Here is a 6,000-nt window from a genome sequence, read left to right on the forward strand (position 1 = left end):
AGAGCCCACATATTCTTATATGTTTCATTTAACATGCATCATCAAACACTTGGCCTTAGTCACGAGGAAAAGCTTTCAATTCCCACTTTTATTTACAGAAAAAAAAAAAAGATGATTGGTTTGGCTATGGGCTTTGCATAATTTTTTCACAAATAAAGGTTATTAGTATTTATTGACATCCAGAGCTTTGTTCAGGGACATGTGTCACATTTGGGGAAATTAAGACTTTTACATGTAGTAAGTCTTAGGAAAACTAAGAAAGTGTTTCCTGAATGAATTTTCAGGTTGCTGAATCTAAGCCAGCACCTATCAATTGACTTGTTGCCCTCTGCTACAAGCTTTCCTGCAAATTAGAAATTGTGGTCAGAAATCATCTAAACTGCAGAACGCCCAACATACGTATATGCCGTACCTGTAGTACCAGCTATCAGCTTGGATGAGTGGCCTAAAAGGGAAATTACGGATTTTTGTAGCATAAATCGTGTCTAAGTTGTAAAACCTAACTCTGTGTGAGCTATAAGCTAAGAGAGTGAGCTATTTTCCCCAACTTTAGTTTGAAACCCTTGCAGCGTTCTCCATAATGTCTGCTTTTTCCTTGTAGATGGATTGACTTGGCTTTACACTGTTATTTATACGCTTTTGGGGTGATGCAATATATTACTTTATGGAAAAGGCCAAGAGAAGACTGGGTATTAATTCCTATTAAAAGCAAAATAAGCCTCCCTCTTTGTCCCCCAAAACGAGGCCGCTTTATTTACTGAATTTTGAGAGACTGGTTTGCAGGCTCGAGGGCTCCGCTCTGCCCCGGCTGCGGCTCGGGGCGTTTTGCTCCCAGCTGGCAGAGCCGCGGTGGCGAGGGCAGAACCGGGCTTATCAGAGAGTTTCTGCTTCTGGCCTTGCCGAAACGCGGGCGCCCTGCGTGCGCCCCGCAGTGACTGTCGGGCTGCTGCTGGCAGGCAGCACAGACGGGCGAGATTATTCGCTGCGGCGCTTCTGAGAGCAGAGTGCCTGCAGCAGGGAGGTGGTGGAAGTTAAAAGTGGCCCTCAGGGCAATTGGGGAAAGTCCTCACCAAATTCGAGGCTTTTACGAGACCTTTTGCTGTGAACTTGGTAAGTTGGGGCAGCTGAGGGCAGGACGGCTGGGAGGGACGATGCTACAACGGTGATGACTCTGGGGCTTGGGACTGGGGCTTGCCATTCGTGAGCAGGTGGACTTTGCTGGCTTGCATTAGTGGAGACGATCAGACCACCCCCAGCAGGGACCCCCATCCCTCTCCCGAGGGGCAAGGAGTGACCCGCTGGGGGACACCCCGACTTCGGCAACTTTATGGATTGCAGTGCTGGCAGGAGCTCCCTGGGAAAAAGCAACGCTGCAAAAAGTGCTGCTCGTCTGTGTGTCAGGGCTGTCTCACCAGAAAAACATCCCTAAAACTTGCAGCTCTCCGCTCGTGGCACCATGCTGGCCAGGTCTCTGGCAGAGGCGGGTGAGATGCTCTAGAGACATGGAGCCTGACGGCTGCCCCGGGGGACTGTCCCAGCGGCCCCGGGGGACCATCCCTCGCCCCAGCACGCGGCTGTACCTGATGGTGTAGAAGGAGAGAAAGGGAGGTAGAAAGCAAGTGTCACCGGGCCCCGCAGGGACAGACCCTCTTACAGGGTCAGGGCCGGGGGTGCTGCTCACCCCAAGCGACGGCCCTTCACTGAAGCCCCATGTGAAAGTTCTCAGCTCTCAGATTTTCCATTCTAGCACGTTTTTATATGAGCCTATCTATCTTTCCACATCAGATAACAGCTTAATAAGAAAACTTTATTAGAAGTAGACTATGAGTACTCTTGTTTAAATACTTAGGAATAAAATACTCAAATTCTTTCTCCTCCGCTGCGTGTTGTGGATTAGATCAAGCATTGCCACACATGAGGGGGCTGGGTTTCCTCCTTGAAGAAGTCTTTGGTGGCTGTCTAACACTCACCTGCAAGGGCATTTGGTCCCGGACGGTAGCATCACGGCCACACGATAACAGCCCCGCAGACACCTTCACCTGCACGTGTTGTATTTTAAATTCATTACTCTAATTTGGATCTTGATGTCTGGTCTGGGGTGAATCTCTGACTCACATTGTCTGGGGACACCTTGAGTTTTTCTTTAATAATTGAATGTATACCTTCAGACGTGCCAAATTTCTGCTCACAACCAACCGGGTTTTCTCAGATACCCGCTACTTCAAAGTGTGGATTCTCTCTGGCGTTGCTCCCTGTGTAGCCAAAGAACAGATTAAATCCCTTTGAATGCCACAACTTTCCGTAAAGCATGCCGAATCAGAACGGCAGTGTCACGTTTCCGCATGGCAAAGTAACATACACCAGGCTTTTATGCCAGGGGTATTATTAGTGACATGTCGTGATCCGAAATTAAACCTTTGAACGTGACTGCCTGGGGCTGGTGGGCATTGGGAGCGGCGGCCGGCATCCCCCAGCACCGGGGCCACCTGCTCAAATGCTGCGGGGGTTGACGAGCACCAGGGTCTTCCCGATTCCTGATGTCCCTGTTGCTGACTGAGGTGATTTAAAGTGATGTACATTTGCAAAATACTTACTCTTTAATTTCAACATTTGCGATGCGTGTTTCTTTAAAACTTTATATTCAATCAAGCAAATTCTGAATGTTATCTTTTCTCTGATTTAACTTAATCCCAGCGTTTATGCTTGTGTTTTGTAGTGATCTTAAATGCAGTAAAAAGACTGGGCGAGTGCAATGCCTGGAGGAAACGTGCAACGTCCGGCAGCAGGAGCCGCCTCTCTGCCCTGCCAGAGCATCCCAGCAAGGGCCACGGACAGTGCCTTGGGACAGATGAGAAAGTCACCCCAAGTCTCAGGTTTTTTGGCCAGCTAAAACCAGATAGAGATTAACGTCATCTTCAGGGAGAGAAAAAAAAAGGAGCTCCGTAGGTCATATGTATAATTCAGGGATGAAGTTTCAAAGTCTGGATTTAGAAATGAGAGCCAAAGGCTCTGAGAGTGCAATCTATCGCTGAAACCATGCCGGTGACTAACTAAAAGGGTCTGCCCCAGAAATGTAAAAATCATGAATCATTCCTGAAAGTCAGAAGATGTTTCATAACCTTCATGACTTCAGATAAACTCTCAGCATCCTGTTTGCTGCCGGCCTTTGTTCTAGGGCTTTGACTTACTCATCCGTTAGGGAGGTTTACCCCGAAAGCATGTAGGCTTGAAACTTATCGTTGAAAAAACTGAATAAAGAGAGATGCAATTTTGACCAAAATGTACGGGTATATGTGTATTGATGCTTCTCTGTCATTCGTCTGCGAGAAGGAGGAATATCTGTACTTACTTATTTCCCAGGGCCCCCGTGCACGGCTGTTTATGTCTACGGTGCCGGTGCAGAGCGGCAGGTACTTGCTGGACGCCGTCACACGTGAACACCCCGCCGCCGGTCGCTAACCCCTGCGGCCGTGCCAGGAGCAGGACACGCGGTGCCGCAGCAGCGTGGGCATCGCCGGCGGGGAGGGGACCGGCCCCTGCTGCTGGAGGGGGCTCGTCCGGGGGGCCCTGCCTGCTCCCTGCGGCGAGGCCTGGACCCGCGGCTGCCCTGGGGTGCTCTGCAGCTGCCGGCACGCCGGGGTCTCTCCCCGGCCCGGCACTCGGTGGGTCAGCCAGGAGGGGATGCAGCATGGCCGAATGGTGGTCTGAGAGGGAAAATAACACCTGGGGGGACTGCCTTTCCATCAGTCCACGTCCTGTGCATGAAGGACGTGTTGTGAAACACTGACAGAGAGCACACACTGCACAATAGTGGCAGATGTTATTTAAGAAAAAAAAAAAAGGTTTGTGTGTGTATGCATATATACATATATACAGACACATATATAGCTTGCTGTGGTTTTACAGAGAAATATAATATGAGAGTTTCTGGCCGTGGTTAGTTTGCAGTTTTAAATATACCTATTCAGAGACTTGAGGAAATAACTGACGGCTAATTTGATGGCAGCAGAATGGAACTTCAGTTTTCTGCAGGACTTCTAGTAGTCAGGCATTGCTCAGTGGATCTTTTCTTCCTCCAGCAACGTCCCACCACAATGATTCAGACCCGGGAAAGAGAAATCACTAGTGGGAACTTCTGCACTGATCCCATTTCTCTCCCCTTCCCAGGGCAAGGGTCTGCGGCATCAAATAACGCTTAAAGCAAAGGCACCACCTCTTGTGTTGGTTTTTAGTATTTTCTTTCCTTGTGCAGATCCCTAGAAGTTCTCCATTGGAGTCAAGTGAATTCCAGTCTACTGAGAACAGTCCTGCTTTTTTTGGTTGCATTTTGTGGACCCCTTGGACCCGCAGGGGTCTGGGAATCCCAGGCCAAAGTCCAGTAGCTACTCATCTGCTGGGTAAGACTCTTGTATTATGCATGATCCCAGCTGAGGAGAACCTCGGGCTGCTCTGGGTTCCCCATTTTCAATGCCATTATTTTACAAATGCCGAAGAGCAAATATTAATTATTGAATTATGCTTTAGGAGAGACATGAAGGGATGCGATTACTGTCTTGCATTTCAGGCTGAGAAATAATTGCTTTACGTAATAGATCCTCCCCTGGGATTCCCTTATGCATTTCCATTTGCTGCAGTCATAGGAAAATTACCGGCTTCACAGCAGGGCCATTTGTCTTGACGGTGTCGTACGGCCGCCGCACGTGTAAATCGACACGCGGGGAGCTCTCAGTGCAGTGGCTGGCGTGCAGCCCTCAGCGGCAGAGCATGCCACGTTAATTTTCTTTCGTTGGCCCCAAAATGATAATTTTCCTCCTGCTCCCCTCCGAGCCCCTGCCTTGCCCGGTTTTCGTACATAAAATCCATGGAGCCCTACCCCTCTCCTACAGATGACTCAAGGGACCGGCAGGTATTGCTTATGTGATCGCGCCTGCTAGGTCCGGGTGTAAGATGAGAATAAAAGCCCCTGTGTGCAACGGGAGAGCAAGTACAGAGCCCGTAAGTGCAAAGCTACGTATGTGTATATAAACTGCCCGATCGCCTTCATCGCCGCCTGCGCCGGGGCCGGGGGGAGCCGCCGACGGGTACGCGCCGTGGCACCCCAGTCCCGACGGGGCATGCGAGCCTCGCGCTACGATAAATATGAACAAAACTTACAATCATACAGCACTGCAGGGCGAAGTGTCTTTCTGGGGAATTAATTAGAGGAAATGTGGAGGCAGTGACCATGATATGCAAATCAGGATGAATCACAGTTACTGAAGAGAGATGAGTTTCTGTGCGCTGCGGTGTGGGGAGAGGTGGGTCGGGGTGCTGGGGCCAGGAAATGCGCTCGGGGCAGGACGGAGTGAGTCAGGGTCACGAAAAGCATTCTTTCATCAGTTCCATAAACAGGCTCGGCTGCACAATCCAAAGCGTCCTTTGTGTCAGAAATGGGTGTTTCTTGCCTTCACAACAGGTTTTATCTCACGTTTTATTGTCATGCAAGGTGCCATTTCACAAAGTGGATTTCCACACTGAAAAATGCAAATTTCATTTCTTGTGGAAGACAGTTAATGAATGCTCCTCAACAGTTACCCTTGTTAATAGCTCTTTAATTCTCTAATGAATATTTATGAGTGGTTGCCTGAAAGCAATGAACCTTGGACTGTATGGACTGATATTTCCTATTGATTGTGTTCGAAATTAAAAGAATGGTTTGTGGTTTTTTTTTTTTGTGAAAAGTGCAGTGAAACAGCTGAACGAGATGAAGATAGCTACCAGTTCAGGGTGGTTTTTTTAAAAATTTTGGCAGTTAATGAATTATTAAAAAACCCCTTGCCAAAAGAAGTGCATTTGGGAGGGTAATTTGGTGGCATATCAGCAGCGCCTGCCCGTTTCAGGGATCCGCTCATGTGCCACCTATGGCAGCAGCGGCTGTGAGCCAGAGCTCCGGCAGCCCCAGGCAGCCCGGCTCCCCCTCGCCCCCGGGCAGAACCCCCTCTCCTGTCAAAGCACCGTCCT

The 6,000-nt window shown here is 49.3% G+C and overlaps 1 protein-coding gene across 2 annotated transcripts in view; it reads left to right on the top strand.

Annotated features, from left to right (window-relative positions):
* Positions 1-3,267, top strand: part of PWWP2B (PWWP domain containing 2B) — a 65,626-nt gene extending 62,359 nt beyond the window's left edge. The window contains exon 3 of one of the 2 annotated variants that reach the window (XM_075155318.1): positions 2,717-3,267. The gene's annotated coding sequence lies outside the window, so the exon portion shown is untranslated. Of the gene's footprint in view, positions 1-284; positions 395-2,716 lie in introns of those variants that run through there. The other variant, XM_075155319.1, reaches the window with a different exon arrangement.
* Positions 3,268-6,000: the final 2,733 nt, after the last annotated feature.

Source organism: Calonectris borealis, chromosome 7 (assembly GCF_964195595.1).
Source record: "Calonectris borealis chromosome 7, bCalBor7.hap1.2, whole genome shotgun sequence".
NCBI classification, from domain to species: Eukaryota; Metazoa; Chordata; class Aves; order Procellariiformes; family Procellariidae; genus Calonectris; species Calonectris borealis.